The sequence below is a fragment of the Macrotis lagotis genome, chromosome 5 (assembly GCF_037893015.1).
Source record: "Macrotis lagotis isolate mMagLag1 chromosome 5, bilby.v1.9.chrom.fasta, whole genome shotgun sequence".
In the NCBI taxonomy this organism is placed as follows: Eukaryota; Metazoa; Chordata; class Mammalia; order Peramelemorphia; family Peramelidae; genus Macrotis; species Macrotis lagotis.
Genome location: NC_133662.1, coordinates 32346091 through 32365221, shown reverse-complemented (window position 1 = coordinate 32365221; position 19131 = coordinate 32346091). Strand labels below are relative to the sequence as shown.

The following is a 19131-nucleotide window of genomic DNA, read 5'->3' as shown; positions in this document are numbered from 1 at the left end:
TTTGCAAGGTATCACCCTTCTGATATCATTGGTACTCTTCAAGAAGGAAGGATAAACAACTCCTATAGGAATTCTAAGCTAATCCACAAGTTACTGGCAGCTTGTTCCGTTTGAAATTATTCTGTATTTTTATTTGTCTATCTGTATATATTTTGGTTCTCTTCTATAGAATGCAAACACCTTGAGGGCTGGAATTGTTCTGTTTTTGGTTTCATATCTTTAGCCCTTAATATAGTTCTTGTCACATAATAAATGGTTACTAAATGCCTGTTAACAAATGAAAACATGTGATACAGGAGATGCAACTATTCTTTTTGCCACAAGACATTATATATTCTGTAAGAAGAATGAGAACTAACTGATGGCACTTTTTTTTCATTGTATAGATAATAGTTGTGGTAGTAGGGAAATGGTTTAATTTCTTCAAGCAAGAATTGATGTGTGTAGTTAGAAAAGGAGCATAGATCATGCATATCAAAACCTTCTCTGCTAACGTGTTCAGATATTAGAATCACATTGATTGCATCTGAAAAATATAAGAAAAAATAAATTATCGTCTTCCATAGACAACAGGGAGAGATTAATAGGCTACCTTAAATCGCCCAACCGGTAACACATCTAAAATGTTAATTAAGCATTTTTTTTATCCTCACCTCTGCTCTGCTGGCTTTAGTAAAAGCCTGTCTGCCAGCAGAACTCTCTACAGGTACCTGCGATTCTGTTTGAAGTTGGTGATCTGGGCTTGGCTCATAACATTCACAGTAGATTTACCTGAAAGATCAATAAAAGCATGTTCAAAGCTAGATTGGCTTCATAGAGCCCAGGATTTTATTAATTTATATAAACTTCCTAAAACTTTCACTGTAAGAAAAAAAAGAGGGGGAAACTTGAGAGTGTTTGTACTGAGGAAATGGTAATGGTATTATGAACATTTTGGACCTGATTTCTATTCTTTAAGTTCTCCTTTAGGTTAGAAAGGGAACAGAACATGATCATACCAAGAATTTCTTTCAATTCTCTACAAGGGCTTTGTATCATAAACCTTGACAAATGTCATTGAACTAATTTTCTCTATCTTATCATACTGCATCCTATACAAACTTAATTAATCTTGTCCTATAAGGGCTTATGTTAAAGACATTTTTAAAGGACTCTGTGTCTTGGTAATACTGTCATATTTTAATAAGAATCACAGAATCTGATTCCAAAGAATCTCATTGCCAGCATGTCTACTTAAAAAAATCCTCTCTTCAAATTACTTATTAAGGACTCCAACAAATCTTGGTTGAAGCCCTCTAGTAAGTGGGAACCAATTACCTCTTGAAGCTGTTTATTCTACTGTGGTAGAGCTCTAAAAAGTATTTTGTATATAAAGTCTAAATTTGACTCTTCAGGCAAATTGGCTATTAGATGGTTATCTCTCATTTGTGCAATGCCTTACAGTTATGCAACCCTTTTGAATGATTTCTTTTTATTTTGTGGTAGATGTAAATAGATGCCTTAATTACAAAATATCTTAAAATGAACTCACAAGCCCACTTTTTGTCATGGGCAGCTAGGTGGTACAGTGAGTGGATTCTAGGTCTGGAACCAGCAAGATCTGAGTTCAGATCTGCCCCAGACCCTTACTAGCACAGTGACTCTGGACTAGTCATTTAAATCTGTTTGCCTCAGTTTCCTCATCTGTAAAATGAGTTGAAGAAGGAAATGGAAAACTTCAAATGGGGTCAAAAAGCAATGGACAAGACTGGAAAACTAAAATTAAAGTCTATGAATGCCTTCTTACAGAATAATATCTTTTAAAATACATAAAATTTGATATATAGGTTTACAAATGAAATAAATTTTATTGAAATGCCAGTTATTCTGAAATATCTATCTACTAAATAGCCTGGTCTAAGAGCCCCTGTCTTAATTAATTATTAAAATTCTCCACTGAGGTAGGAAAAGTAGTTATGTTTATTTCCAATTTATAGAGGGGGAGAATCAAAATATTTAGGTTATGTCACTGTCACACTTTTAATAATTGGTTAGCTGGGACTTTCACCCTGTTTTTAAGAAAACTAAGTTATCTAGAGGCAAATATGTCATAGGTATGGTGTTGGGTTTGGAGTCAGAAGACTTAGTTCAAATTCAGTCTTAGAAACTTCTTAGCTGAGCAACTGACTTAACCTCTGTCTACTTCACTTTTCTCAACTGGAAATGAGAATCGAAATAATACCTATCTAACAAGGCTGTTGTGAAAATCAAAGGAGATATTTTTAAAGCACTTTTAACCAGTGCCTGGCTAAGTGGTTTGCTAAAAGAAAGATAAATGCTTATTCCATTACCTTTTTCTTTTGATTCTATATCTAATCTTTCCCCAACCAGTTTTTTACCAAGGACCATTTGGATATTTATACTATCATTTGTAAGCTATATTTGGTGAAACATTAAATGAATTCATCCCTAAAAACTTCCTAGATTGATTGAATTTTGAGTCCCTCTTGCTGTTACTAAGGTAGTGTCAGATGACATGATTTCACTGGTCTAATATATTCCCTGCCCCTGTCTTACACCAACACCCTCAGCACATCTGAAGGAGATTCAGAAAACTAGAGCAATAAAGTAAGTGATGATTAAGACCTTTGAAGAAAAGTAGGAGTGGGGTGGTGCAATTTAGTAAAGAAAATGTTGTAGTGTAACTTAACTGTTTAAGAAATATCTTGAGAAGGCAAATAAATAGAGACTGAAAAGCAAATGAACTTGTTTGATTTTGAAAGTTTTTTGTTTCTGAAGAATGAGGATGATCAAAACTGAATATACTTCTAAAGATAGAATTTACATTCTCATTCTTTAAAATTAAAACCAACAACTGTTCATCTAGGGATTATCTATTTAAAGAAGAATTTTTATGAGCTCTTCAATCACTAAAATTTTATTATTATTACTATTATGTTGCATTTATAGAGCACTTTAAGGTTTATAAAGCATTTACACATACTATTTCATTTGATCCTTACATCTCTAATAGGGAGGTAATATTATTAACTCCATTTTATAACTGAGAAAACTGAGTCCAAGAGTGGTTAAATGGCTTGGTTATTCAAGGTCACACAGCTGGTAGGTGTCTGGTAGAATTCAAACTCAGATAATTCTGTTTTGAAGTTGAGAATTCTATCCACTGCATATCCTAGCTGTTTCTTTAAAATCTAAGAGCTTGGAGTAGAAGGCAAGGACAATATCAAATATATCCTTGTTGGTTCAGCTGGCACAAATTAACATAATAGAGAGGAAATCATAGGATCAGAGGCAATGTAGATTTAGAGTTGAAAAAGGCCTTAGAAGTTCCAAACTTTTAAAGATAAAGAAAATGAAGCCCAGAAAAGTTAGATGCCTTTTTTTAAGGTCACACAGCTGTTAAAATTTTGATCATAACTCTTTTCCTCTCACTCCATAGTGAGCTCTTTCCACAGTAACATGCCTTCCCAATATTTGTGTGGTTCTCATTGACCAAGGTGGCTATACATAAAGGTGTGGCTAGTTTGAACCCAGGAATTATCTATGGCATGCTCTTGTTTCCCATCCCTCTGAGGCCAGGGCTATTCTTGTGCTTGGCTTATGCTTTTCCAATTTGGTTCAGTGGTTATTTTTCAGCTGACTTCTACATACATGTTTGAGAATATTTTCCTATTCACCTAATTTTCTCTGTAAGAGAAAGAATAGATGAAGGAAGGAGACAAGATTCTGTTCTTTCCTAAGCTCTCAGTGAACAATCCTTTCTTGGATGCTGGAGGAAATATTAATTGATACAGCTAATAAGTACATATTGAACATATGTGTATGGAAAACAATGTGATATATTGAGTAAAGGGTCAGACTTGAAGTTGCGAAGAGGATGGTTCAAATGTTGCTTCTTAGACATTTCAACTCTGTGTTGTTGATCAAGTCACCAAGCTACTATATAAATAATCCAGGCAACTCTCTGAGATGACAGGTAACAGAAAAGTTGATGATTTGCATCAGTGGAAGTTTTTATACCTGCTCTTTGCACAAATGAATTTGAGGGTCTGGACCAGGTAGGGGAAATGTGTTATGTAACTGAACTTGGCCCACAAGCTGCCCACAGTACTATTGGGGTGATCTATCTAGCTTTCTATATTTATATAAAGAAACATTTATTTAGCATCCAATAACTGCCTGGCAAAAGCAACTGGTAAGTCAGTTGGTAGATCACTGGCCCTGGAGTTAGACAGACATAAAGTCAGATCCAGCCTCAGATGCTTCTGAGTAAGGTCACCCTGGGCAAATCATTTAATCTCTTTTTGATTGACTAAAAGATCCAGTAGATTCACTGGAGAAGGCAATGGCAAACACTCCAGAATCTTTGCCAAGAAAACTCCATGGACAATTGGTTCATGAAATCATGAAGAATCAGACACAACTGATCAGTGAACAATAACAAATGTGTCAGGCCCTAGGATGTTCTGGGAATACAAAAAAAGGCAAAAGACAGTCTCTGTCTACTTTCTAATGGGAGGAGACAACAGGCAAACAAATTAATAAACACAGAAACATATTATTATATAAATTATAAATCAAACTATATGCAAGATAAACAGAAATATTTTAGGGAAGGTACTATCTCTCTTTCTATATATACATAATATAACTAATGGTACCAAATAGTAACAGTACAAAACAATAAATATTAATAGATGGTTAACTCCCAAATGTTCATAATTCAGATGTGGGAGAGATCACTATTATCTCTGGAATTTGTGCAGGGCTGAGATTTGCATCCATAGAATAATGAAATCCAGAGCTAGAAGATATCTGAGAGATCAACTGATATAGACAACTAAAAGGAAGAAACAAATCCAAGCTAAACAAACACAGCTAAAAAACAGAATTCTATGGTACTGCATTATCCTTCTAGGACTGCAACTAGTTAGATGCATAATCTTAACAAACTAACTTTGGAAAACAATAGCTTCCTTGTTTGTAAAACTAAGGGGTTAGAACAGAGAATTTTTAATGCCCCCTTCCAAAGCTGACACTTTATAATACAGTATTTTTAAATGGCTCTTCTGTGCTATGTATTATGCATGGATTAATTTTTGATACCAGTTCTAGGAAATGGGGAGGGTTAACATGAAACCAGTATGTTTTCAAGAGCTTCCTATGAATCAGAAAAGGGATTTCTTCACAAGCTGATTAGGTAGCTAGGATGTTTTGGTTATCATGGATGTGAGGGGATCATAGTGATAGAGTGGGATGCTTTACTCTCAGCAATAGGAGGAGAACATTCTGTGCATGTATTAAAAAGCACTGACCTCATGTTTGGGGAGGCTTTCTTTTTTGTTAGGAAAAATGATATCCCCACTGAATTAAATGTAGATTTCTTTCTTTTTAAAAGACTTTATGGTTTAGATTAAGAGTGCAAAATCAGAACTTAGAAACCAATCAGCCAGTCAGAGCTGCTTTGATCTCTAAAATGCTGGAATTATCTTTAATCAGAGGAGGTTTAAATTGGCTAAATAGTGGGATTAGGGGTGAAATTACCATCATTTTGTCCATTAAAATTTTGGTTCTCTTTCAAATGGAAAGATCTGATCAGCCCTTTCCCTTATTATTATTTTGCATTAATTATTGTTTGTCTTCTAATCTACTAAGGTTTTAGTTCATTCAAAATCATGATAGTTGTTCTCAATGTCAAGTAGGAAATATTTCTCAGAGTCATCAATTGAAAAGTACTGTTAGAAATATTTTAATATATCTTTGTAGGTTTTCTTGTCTTTTTACAACAAAGGAACTTCTCTATTCCTCACTAAGCAGAGATTGATGGATGTGTGTGTGTGTGTGTGTGTGTGTGTGTGTGTGTGTGTGTGTGTGTGTGTGTGTAGGCAGGATATGTGTGTGTATATATATATATATATATATACAGATAAATCTGGATACATGAATATATGTATATGGTAGGTTATTTTATATGTATTTGCATATATATATTTCTTTTAGCTATCCTTTTCCCCTTTCTTTTACATATTACTTTTATCTTTCTGGATTGACTTGATACTTGTTTACAATGCTTTACCTTTTTTTCAGTAATAATAAGCTTTTAGTCTCACCTAGAGACTCATATACATATATATGTATATATGTGAGTGTGTATGTGTATGTATTCTAACCATCGTAGTATGATGGAAATCAATACATATATATACATATCAATACACATGAATACATATTTAAACACATGAATTTCTATACATACATGTATGTAAATATGTATGTTTTTGCCCATGTCTTAATCTTCCTACACTTCAGGAATCTCATTTGAAATATGGAAGGGATTAGATTAGATGTTCTTTAAGGTCCCTTTCAGTCATAAACCTTATATTTCTTATGAGGTTTTAGTTACCTTAGAACACTATATACTTTACAGGAAGTTTTAAATCAGATTCAGAAACTATTTATTATAAAGCTCTTATGTGAAGGGTTGTGTGATATAAATAGATACAAAAGAGATTTATTTCAGTCTGGATCTTGGTGTTAGAGCAGATGAATATTGAAGTTTCTTTAAACTCTCAAATTCTGTGAATCTGTGAAAAAGCAGTCAAAGGTCAGTCACTAAGTGGTTACATTATACTGGAGGCAAAGGTGTTTCAATCTCAGGTATATCTCAAGGTAGGAGGAAACAACCCGAGACTCAGATGCAAAAGAAATGTGGTTAATGTCCTTGGTTTTTTCTTTACTAGTTATGCAACAATGGGCAAATGACTTAAACACTTTGATTCTCAATTTTCTCATCTATAAAATGGGGATAATGATATTTGTATTACCTACCTAGAAGTTATAAGGATATTGTTTTTCAATCACTTAGAGTGCTCTAGATACATGAGCTATAATCTATCTCCAGCAAAAGGATTATAAAAGCCAATAAAATAAAAAAGATATTAAGCACCTAACTATGTGAAAGGCATTGTGCTATGCATATATATATATATATATATATATATATATATATATATATATATAAAGCAAAATAGTCTCTTCCCTCAAGGAATTTACATTCCATGAGGGAGATATAACAATATCATAAGAAGGTAAATCCAAAGTATACATTACAAATAAAAAATGGTTTCCAGAGGAAAGAAAAGCTGACAACTAGGGAAATAATTAAGGTTTTTGTGTAGGAGCTAACCCTTAAGCTTTGTCTTAATTTCTACAAGCCAGAAGTAAAAAGGAGTTCACATCAGACAGAAGTTGACAGGAGTTGATATAAGCATCAGTATTCACTTTTACACAAAGTCAAGTCAACCTACAGTGAACTTCAAAGACTCAACTGCTTTTAATCAGAAAGAAGAAATGGAGGAGAAACTTTTGAAATAGTATTACAATATATACTTATGAGAAAATTATAGGGAAAACCTATGGAAAGAAAAACCCATCTCACTAATTCTATAAACTATGTGTAAATTTAAACATTCTATTAAAATTTTGATTATTTACTACTAGTGCAAGGGGGATTACTTTCTAGTAGTTTGGAGTATGAGAGCCTAAATTAGAGTGTAGATATATGAGACAAGAGAAGAAATTTAGGAAAAATGTAGTTTAATATAAATGTAAATTCTTGACATGCTTTTTGAAAATTGTTGGATTTAGATATTTTGGGGATATAATGTGGTTACATAGCAAAAGGTCTATTGTCATCTCAACACTAGCAACATAGTAATATATAAAAGTAGAAAGAAGGAATTTTTTAAAATTTCCTCCTGACTTTCCTATTTGTCTGGGTTTCCCACAGTCACAAATGCCTGACTATAAAAGATAAGGTTTCTTCCAAATCTGTGTTTCAGCAGCTGCTGAAACATTACACAGTCTGTATTCTTTCTAAGAAATAAAATCTTTATGGCAGATTGTGATTAGAGTTATGGACAGATTGGTACAATGGTTAAAATGATGGATTTGGGGTTCAGAAGACTTGAATTCAAAACATACTTTATTTTCTAGGTTATGTATTTATCTGGGAAGCTGGGTCACTTAATCTTAGCTGTTTCAATAAATTCATTTATAAGGCAGAGATAATAATAATAACACCTTCCTCACAAGTTTGTTACAAACTTGTGTGAAAAATACTTCGTAAAGTTTAAGCATTGTAAAACGGTTAGTTGTCATTATTTTTCAAGTAGAAGATCAATTGGTCCAGGTAGGAAAATGCAAGAGTGAGCCATGACATGGAGGAGATAGCAAGTTATCAGATTGTCATCAGGGACGAAGGGATCAGGCAATTGAGGAAAGGGTAGACAGGAACTAATCTTTTCCAGTGAGGTCTGTTAAAAAATGAACTTGATATGACACACATAATAATATTTCTCCTTCATTTTTGAAGAAGACCATGACAGCAAGGAGATGACGCCATGACAAGCACATGAATTGGATTTGAGTGAGGTGGATGCTGTACTAAGTCACCAGCCTCACTTTCTCCTCCAGAGTCATCTGGGTCCAGTGGCCAGATAAGAATCAGGATGGCTGGAGATTATCCTGCATGAGAGGTAGTCAGGTTTACATGACTTGCCCAAGGTCGCACAACTAGGAGGTGTCAAATGTCTGAAACTGGATTCGAATGCCTATCTTCCTGACTCGAAGACTAGTGCTCTGTCTATTATTGCAGCACCTAACTGCCCATGTGATACACAGACAAAGTATGGTACAGGTATGATGTCCACAAAGACGACGATGACGACGACGACAACAACAACAACAACAACAACAACAAAAGCAACTAAGATTCAAGGCTAGAAATTAGTACATGGGTATAGTAAATCAGTACTAAATTTGGAGGCAGGGATCAGATCCCAGATAGTAATGATGGATAGGTCATCAGCTTACTCTGTTGAGTGTTGACAGGTCACTTCTACTCTCTGGGCCTCTGTTTTTTCACTTGTTAAGAGGAGAATGGATTTGATGATTAAAAAGATGCTATAAAGCTCTGTAGTCTATGAAACCTTTGCTCTCTACCCCACTGTTCAGTGTTCTGCCAGCTTATGGGTCGTTGGGAGCTAGAGAGAGGCAAAGTTCACCACTCAGTCTGGCGAGTTTGCCAAACCAGCAGATGGTGACAGAGAGAATAGACTAAATGTTAACAAATGCCCTTAGTGGGTAATTTCACAAAATAATTAGCATGTCTTGCTTTAAGAGGGCTTTAACATAAGTCAGAGAGACACTAAGCAGGCCCAGGGCTGATTAATGTGGGTGACCAGTGTATCCTGGAGTCTTTGATAGTTCTTGGCTTTTTCTTGGCTTCCCGGAGGCCCTTTGGACTGAGCACGAAAGATGGTGAGACCCCAATAGCCTTCTGGGAAACTCTGTGACATTTAAATGCTGCTGGGACCTGGCTTGAGAATATCTAAACTAATTAAAGTCAAATCATAATTGTGGAAGCTTGTTCACCAGAATTCTAATCAGCCTTGAAGCACCATCTCCCATGAAGATTGCTATGCTGAAGGCTGTCTTCAGATAGATGAATATGGTATTTTACTAGATTGGGGATTAATACCAAGAACTCTATGGATCTTTAAAGCTATACTTTCTCCTGAGACATTATGTCCCTTGATCTGAGGTTTTATAAATTACAATTAGCCATTTGAATTTATTTCCTCATTTTTCCCTTATTTCTCATAGTAATAGGATTCAGGAACTTGGACCCTTTCTTTTGATTTACCATTAAGATCAGAATAGTGTTATCTCTGAGCCAGAATATTGTTAGGGCCACAGGTCTATACAAAGATTACATGGGGAAGTTATCTTTATTAGGCTGAATTTTAATTTTATTCCATTTGTCCTCATTAAACAACTGTTTGTCCCCTCAGGCATTTTGGAGCTAACTTTCTGACTATTTATTGGTTCCCAGGCTGTAAAAGTTAAAGCTTATTTGAATTTTTGCCTAGGATGCTTCAGGATTTACAGTTATTGAACATGAGGAATTTCTAAGTGTGGGCATACCTGCTTTGGTTACAGAGAATTTCTTTTCCATAGTTGATGTGACAAATATCCCTGAAAGACAGAAAAGAAAATATTTGGGTGAAAACTGAACACTTAGTTCATTACATACAAATGCTCACACACACACATACACACACACACACACACACACACACACATATTTATACACACATTAAAACCAAGAGAATATTGTATACAGATATTGTTTTAAGAACAATTTTGGATGACTGTTATTTTAACTCTTATAAAATTCCAAATTAACTTATAAAGGAAGCAACTGTCTGTATTCATAGAAAGAACTGATAAATAGAAATATGTATATAATAATTTTGTATATTTTATTGATATATACATATACACCTATATATATGCATATTTATGTCTAATGGTAGCCATCTCTAGGGAGGAGGGGAAGAAGAGATGAAAAAAGAAAGTTTCACGATAATTTTTTATATATGTAAAAGAAATGATAAGTTGCACCTAATAGATTTGCAGTTTCATGTACAATTACCTTTTTATTATTTTATAGATATGCTTTTTATTAAGTTAAGAATAAAATAAAGATTTTTTTAAATGTTAAAAAGAATATATGATTTTTTGTTTGTTTTGTTTTTTTTAGGTTTTTGCAAGGCAAAGGGGGTTAAGTGGCTTGCCCAAGGCCACACAGCTAGGTAATTATTAAGTGTTTGAGATCAGATTTGAACTCAGGTACTCCTGACTTCAAGGCTGGTGCTTTATCCACTACGCCACCTAGCCGCCCTCAGAATATATGTTATTTTTATCCCCATTTCTTCTTTGTGTTCCTGTTTTTCTCTTTCATTTCTTTTCAACCATTTCTGGAAGAGTCAAGTGATAGTGTTTCTAATTTGTGTTTCATGTTTATGTCTCAAACTTTATTGCCATTCAGTAGTATTTTTTTGGGATAGAGATACATAAAGATTGATATTTGTCCTTTATTTTCGAAGACAATGATATCAGAGGAGGTGATGCCATGACAAGCACATAAATTGGACTTGAGTCAGGGGTGGGGGGACTGTGCTAAATCATCAGCCTCACTTTCTCTTCCAGAGCCATCCAGATCTAGTGAACAGATATGAATCAGGACGATTGGAGATGACCCTGGAAGTGAGGCAATCAGTGTTAAATGACTTGCCCAGTGTCACACAGCTGGTATAGTATCAGCTGACTGATTTGAACTCCTGTACTCCTGATTCCAAGGTCCTGATTCCAAGGCCAGTGTTCTATACCGGGCTACCTAAGTTATCCCTTGGAGATACAAGAGAGTGGAAAAGAGAGTAAATCAATAGACATTTTTAAAACAGATAATAGATGTAAGTACATTTTTTACAATAATTTTACATAAAAGAAAACTATTGGCCACAAAAATAGTTATTTGTTGAAGATTGCATAAGTAGTAGGAGTCAGAATTAGGATTAGAATCCATATATATTTATTGATTTCTAAATTACAATACCTCATGTCTTTACCCTGCCTTTTACTGTGACTTCTTAGCCAAATGGTATCCTGTGTCTTTAGCTACTCTGTAAGCTGTTTGAAGGTAGAAACTTGAGTTTTATTCAATTTTGTATCTTCCACTGCCTTGTCACAGCAGATGCCTAATTATTTATAATTCCTTAAGTCTTAATTTAATTTAATTCCTAGAAGTAGGGGTCATATTTTTGTCCTTCAGTTTATTCTTGTAGATCTGCCAAATCTCATCTTGAAAATATGTCTTGTATATAGCTCTCTCCTTCCTCCAAATTTTAAGAGCAGTCTAGCTTGCCTTCCTCTACTCCCTCGTTTTCCTTATTGTTTCATATCTTGTTCCATATTCATTTGTTATAAATATACTTTCTTTTAAACTATGAACTACTGAGAGATCAGACCCCTTACCTTACTCTGTGGACTGCACACAGTCTGTACTTGTGTGTGTTGAATTAGAATGAATTATCATTCAATGAAGAGAAAATGAAATTTAGTAGTGCTCACATTCAAATCATTAATGATTTCAGCAGCTTAGGAAATTCTGGGAGCAAGAACCATTTATGACTTATTGAACACATTCCACAGAGTTGCCTGAAGTATATAGATCTCTAGATCTACATGGAGCCAAGAGCTAGAGCTGGAAGGGACCTCAGTGGCCACTTAATTCAACTCCTTCATTTTATAAGTGTGGCAACTGAGACCTTGGGAGACTAAGTGACTTGGTCACAATTATGGTATGTGTCAAAAGGTAGAATTGGAACCCTTGTCTTCACGATTCCCTATTCTGCTCTCTATTCATTCTACTGTACTATTTCTTATTAGTATATGGCTGTGGATATTCTTTATCTCAAAATTATTATTAATAAATATTTATGATATCATATTTTAAAGAATTCTGGAAACTATACCATATATAAGGATCAACTTAACGTAGAAGAGAAATTTCAAAGAAGTTTTACAACTTTAAGGGAAGGATGAACATATTGAGTAACTATGATATGATAGAAGGGTTCTTGAAGTGTGGTCTAAGGATGAAGGAGGTCACAAGATCATTTTAGGGTTTCTATGAGATCAAATTTATTTTAATAATTAAAAAAAGATGTTTTATGAAGAAACAAGCTTTAACTTGTATTTGGACCCTATTAGAGAGAAAATGGTTTGTAATTTAGTTGTGAGAATTTAGAGATATTTATCAATAGGTCTAAATCAATAAGGTGGAACAAGATCTCATTTATGTGTGGCCAAATTAATCTTGCACAGAGCTAGGACAACATCTATTATTTATTAAGAATCAGAGGAAAGTATGAAGAAATACATTTTAAGCATACCAAAGAGATAGACTATTATATTGAAGACTTCAGAATTATAACATACCATGAGTACCTAGACTAATTTGTGTTTGTGTGTGTGTGTTTGTGTGTGTGTGTGCATGTGCATATTATGTATGTTTACAAATGAAAAATTGAGAAATAAAAACATTTGGAGATTATTATGATTTTTAAAAAGATCTATTTATTTGGTCGGGAGAGTGTTTTGATTTTTACTTTTAAGCATAAGAGTCAAAAAACTTACATTGAGACACTGACCCAACAACAACAGTGGGTGAATAAGGGCCATCAGAGGAAACTAAGAAAAGAAATGAAAACAGTGGAAAAGGAGAAAAAAAACTGCTCTTTTGGAACTGGTGTGGTTTTTCAAAGGCTTAGGCTAAATGATTCCTGATTAGACAGAAAGAAAATTGACTTCAATGACCAGGATCTCTAGTGACTTCTATCATGCTTCATTGCCACCTAGAGTGGAAATGAAACTCCACATAGACTTCTTGCTCTCTGCTGCTACCTTTGGCTTGAGAGAAAAAAATCTGAAGGTGCTTTGAAGATCCTTTAATAGTCTGGTGAGTTTGATTAAAGAATTAATATGAGTTTTCTTGTCATGAACTCCATAGTGATGGGACACAGAACTTGAGGGAATGAATGATTGACTGGCCTGGTCAATATTACCCAGAGAAAGTCAATTTGCTGAGCCTTAAGAATTCTCTTGCTGTTCACATTAAGAACTAACAATCTCTAAAAAATCATTTTAAAGGTTTTGGTTAATTGAAATAGTTTATAAGGGCTATTTTAAGTAAAGAGGAGAAGGGAATTTCTTTGACTGAAGAGTGGTAAAAGTTACCAGTTAATCAAAGAATGGAGAGGTCATTCATGGAGTATATGTGTTCCCAGATGGACCAATAACATTGTAACCTAAGGTCCAGAGTTATTCATTATGTCAAGAAGGTAAATTTTCTTCTTCATGTGCTTTTCTGAATTTTCATTAATCTGTGCCCACTCTTCCCATATAGCTATTGAGTTCATTGATGAGAGAGCATTATATGAGTTTATATGAAGATTGTGACATATTTTATTATTTGATTTAATATGATGATCCCCACAATATTGCTTCTTTTGTCATTGTTAAATGCATGTTTGTATTTCAGATCCCAAAGTGTCATTATTGTAATGGGTAATATGAGTACCACTCTCTGTGTGGATGTATTAACTTGTTAGTAATTTTTGTTGAGATAGAAAATACTTTGAATGGAGCTCAAGGGCTAGAGTGATGACTAGGGTATTTTTCTCTTCAAAAAGATTATTACTGGAACTTTGAGACTGACTGTGTAGTAGTGCTCTGAGAAAATGATATGAGAGTTAATTTGAGTGAGTGAGTCAAACCTAGAAAGAAGTGAGATTTTATTGGCACATGTTGGTAAGAGATATAAACCTCTACAAACCCCAAATGGGTTCTTGGAGAATTTGACATAATTGAAATGATTCACCAACAACAAACAACATAATTTGAATTTTGACTATCCCCACTTTGTCTCTTGATTCAAATTGTAACACATATAAGACCTGAAATTTCAAGGGTCTTATGAAAGAATTAAGTAAATATTATTGTCTTTATACTTGTCTACAGTTAAAGAGAATTTAATGATAAAACTGCTAGTCTTTTTGTTTAAGTGTTCATGAAAAAGAACAAGAACTAGCTTCAGTGAAGAAGCTAGATAGCACAGTGGCTAGAACACTGGCCCTGAAGTAGGACCTGAGTTCAAGTTAATAATTACCTAACTGTGTGACCTTGGTCAAGTCACTTAAACCCATTGCCAAAAAAAGAAAGATCAAGCATCAATTTCTACAGATAAAATATGGAGATGAGAAAGAAGAAAAAGAAAAAGAGATACTTCAATCATATATCTTTAGATTTATAAAGAAAAAATACTGATATAGTGGGGAGTGGGGGTGGAGTCAAAATGGTGGCATGAGAACAGGCTTTCCCAGGAGCTCTCTCCTAAATATTTCAAAAACCTAACTAAATTTTCTAGAGACAGAATGCACAGAAAGACCCAGTGAGGCAATTGTTCAGCCCAAGGTAGCCTGGAAGATCATGGGAAGACTCTGTTTCCACAGGGTTGGAAAGGGGGACAGCTCAGACAGGATCAGCACACCAGAGTGAAGGAGCTCCCACCTTCCAGGAACAGCCTGCCAGGTCCCTGGGAGTGCCAGATCATGGCAATAGAAGCAGTTTCCTGACCTGCCAACCCAGGAAACATCAAACACAACTTGAAAGATCAGCTGGGAAACTTCTGTCAGAACTAGCATGAAGTCCAGGCCAGTATGACCCTCACTGTAACCATGGCCTTCAGTGCAGCTGTGGCCATGAGCACAGCCCAGATCCCAGGAAATGGAAGCAGGCCCACAGAACTGCCTAGCAGGGAGCCACCCGACAGCTGCTTCCAGAGCCATCAGCCCACGAAGGTAAGGGAGTGGGGGAGTAGAGGTCTCTTATCTGTCCCTGGGATAGGGCTCTGGTGCTTTGTCCACATTCAGATCCTGGTTGCAGTCTGGGGCCCCCCATTGCCATAGAGCAGGGACCTTCCTCCCAGGTCCAGGGCAGAGGGGAGTGTTTATGGTCAACCTCAGAACAGAGCACAGACCCTCCTAAGATCTTGAAGGAACTGGGGTCTTTCAGGGGTGTCCCAATAATACACAAAACCTCAGGAAGCACCCCAAACCAGGGTACAGGCTGGGGAAATGAGTAAACAGAAAAAAAGGAACCTGACCATAGACAATTACTTTGGTCCCCATTGAGGATCAAAACACACTCAGAAGATGACAAAGTCAAAGCTTCTTTATCCAAAGCACTCAAAAAATAGGAAATGGGCTCAAATTATGGCAGAGCTCAAAAAAGATTTTGAAATTCAAATAAGGGAGATAGAGGAAATATTGGGAAGAGAAATGAGAGAGACACAAGACAATCATGAAAAGCAAGTCAACATCTTGGTGAAAGAGATCCAAAAAAAATGCTGAAGAAAACATGTTAAAAACCAGTTTAGGTCATATGGAAAAGGCAGTCTAAAAAAGTTAATGAAGAGAAGAATACCTAAAGAATTCTTTAAAATTATGAAAAAATTGGCTAGATGGAAATGGAGATAAGAAAGCTCTCTGAAGAGAATTCTCCCAAATCAATGGACTTGCTCATTTCATAAGTGCAACAATTAGGGATGATTCTGGGCTATTTGCAATAGAGAATACCATCTGCATCCAGAGAAAGAATTGTGGAGTTTGAACAAAGACCAAAAACTATTACCTTTAATTTAAAACAAAACAAAACAAAACAAAATGTTATCTTATAATGAAATCTTGCTATCTCATATGTTATTTTATTTTTTAAGGATATGATTTCTCTCTCAACACATTCAGTAAGATAAATGTATAGCATGGAAACAATGTGAAGGACTAGCAGACTGCCTTCTGTGAGAGGTTGGGGGGAGTGAGTAAGCCTGGGAAAAGTTGTAAAATTCAAAAATAAATAAATAAATTTATTTAAAAAAGAAAAAACAGCTAGTTCAAATGTAGAATGGAGTTAAAGGAAGCTGATGACTTTGTGAGGAATCAAGACATAGTAAAATAATATCAAAAGAAAGAAAAACTAGTAGAAAATGTGAAATATCTTATGGAAAAAACAATGGATCTGGAAAACAGATCCAAAACAGATAATATAAAAATTCTTAGCTGCCTGAAAGTCCTGATCAGGAAAAGAACTTTGACCTCATTTTTAAAGAATTTCTATAGGAAAATTGTCCTGATATCCTAGAAGCAGGGGGGTAAAACAGAAATTGAGAGAATCCACTGATCTCCTTTGGAAAGAGATAAAAGAAATAATCCCTAGGAATATTATAGCCAAATTCCAGAACTCCCAATTCAAAGAGAAAATATTCCAAGCAGCCAGAAGGATGCAATTCAAATATCATGAAACTTGTCAGGATTACAAAGAACTTAGTAGCATTCACACTAAGGGCTTGTAGGGCTTGGAATATAGTATTCTGGAAGGCAAAATAGACTGAAATGCAACTGAGAATCAACTACCCAATAAAACTGAACATCCTCTTCCAGGGGAAAAGATGGATTTTCATGAAATGGGAATTTCAAACATTCCTCTTGAAAATGACCAAAACTGAACAGAAAGTTTGATCTCCAAGTATAGGACTCAGGTGAAGCAAAGAGAGGGTGAATGAGAAAGGTAAATTATGAGGGACTTAATGATGATAAACTGAGTATATTCCTTCATGGGTAGATGATACTTATAATACTCCTATGAGCCTTCTCATTGATTATAACATTTAAAAGGAGCAAAAATAGATGAGGCACAGGAGTGAGCTGAATTTGAAGGTATAATATATTGTAAAAATGGAGTCAATTGGCAAAAAGGGAATATGAAAGGAGAGGGAGAATAGGCTAAGATATTTCATGTAAAAGAGTCAAGAAATAGCTTTTGCAATGGTTTAGAAGAGGGGAAGGTGAGGGGGGGGGAATTAGGGAGCCTTCATTCTTATCAGAAATGGCTCAGAGAGGAAATAACATATATACTTAATAGAGTATAGAAATATAGAAGAAAAAAGAGAGAAACAGGATGGGAGAAAGTGGAGAAGGGGAGGGGAGGAGATGTAGGTGATAGAGAGGGTAGATAATGGGAGAGGGTAATCAGATACAACATTTTATTTTTTACATTTTACAGGGTGCTGGGATTGAGTGACTTGTCTAGGAACACGGGGATGGGTGATTTCCAGGTCTCTGGGGTAGGATCTAGGCTTGGGGCCTCCTGGCCCCAGGGCTTGTGCTTTGTACACTGTGCCCCTCTGCTGCCCCTCAGCACATTTTTGAAGAGGGACAAAGTAAAAGCAGAGAGAAAATATATAAATGGTAGTGGGGAGGAATGGATGGAGGGAATTACAATCATCAGCAGCAACTGTGGAAAAATATGGAAACAACTTTGCCAATGGACTTATGATAAAGAATGGGATCCACCCCAGAGACAGAGCTGGTGGGATCCAAACCCTGACTGAAGAACATTTTTTTTTGTCTTTCTTTCCCTTTATTTCTCATGAAGGTTTTCATTTTTGAGGTGGGAGGGGTGATTATGTTTACTCTTACAACAGGACTATTTTAGTTAATGTATAAATAAATAAAAATGTAAGTTAAAATAAAAAAGAACACCAAAAAGATAAAAAAGAAAAATATTATTAAAAATTATAATTGTTCAATGAAGGAAAGTGATTATAATTGGTAGGCTTTCTTCCTCCTGAAATCTGCTCTTTTAAGATAACTTCAATCTTTTGCTGAAGTTGAGGCATTTTAAAAAGATAGCTATAATCTAGAAAAGGAAGTTGTTTTATTCCCTTGGATTATAGACTCCTGAGATTGTATTATTTATATGTAATTTTTGATCATCAGTAAAATATCAATATAAAATTTGATCTGATATATTTGGGAGGATTAAAGTAGAAAGCAGAAAGGCATTTCAGTCCCAAGCCTTTTAAAATTTGCTAGAGATGCATCTGAAGGCTTACAAGGCATACAAAATAGAGGGAAAAAATTATTCTTTACACATGTCAATCTAGGAGAAATGCCAGGGAAAACTCATTTTTGGGGAGGGGGGTGTATGTGTTTTGTGTGTGTGTGTGTGTGTGTGTGTGTGTGTGTGTGTGTGTGTGTGTGTGTGTGAGAGAGAGAGAGAGAGAGAGAGAGAGAGAGAGAGAGAGAGAAAGAGAGAGAATTTTCAGCAGAAAATCTCTGCTCTTATTTTTAACTTGAAACTTTCTATAGAGAAATCAAAGCCCCTTGTAATCTTTTTAAAGGACTGAGAGATGACACTAGGAAAGAAAAATAGTTTATATGGGAAAGAAGAGCACTGGTTTTGAAATCAGAGAACTGTGTTTGAATCCTGCTTCAAAAGATCTCTCTCTAGTTACTTTTGACAAGTCATTTTACCTTCCTTCATTTGGGTTTCCTCATTGAAAAAAATGAGGAAATTGGATTTGATGGTCATTAAAATTTCTTTCAGTTGATCCTCTGGATCTTAGATGGTGTCCAAGTTTTCTGAAAAAAAAATGAAAGTGATGACTAACCTGTGACTGCATTATGATGTCATGAAAGAGTGAAAGGCTTAACTGAAAAAGACCAGGTTTGGAATGATTTTGAATTGAAGACCTAGGTACAAGTCCTACTTCTGACACATGCAGGCTATGTGAAACTGAACAGGTACCAATCTGTATCAAAAGGACAAGGAGTTCCCAATATGAATGATAATCATGGGTCAGGATAAAAACAAAGCAAAGCAAAC

At 35.2% G+C, this 19131-nt stretch overlaps 1 long non-coding RNA gene across 1 annotated transcript; it reads right to left on the bottom strand.

The window, feature by feature from the left end:
• Positions 1-371: 371 nt before the first annotated feature.
• LOC141489660 (uncharacterized) lies at positions 372-18877 on the bottom strand. The gene is made up of 4 exons (XR_012468964.1): positions 18780-18877; positions 9988-10038; positions 654-771; positions 372-526 (listed from the first exon to the last, which is right to left on the bottom strand). It is a non-coding gene; the product is annotated as an uncharacterized LOC141489660 (long non-coding RNA).
• Positions 18878-19131: the final 254 nt, after the last annotated feature.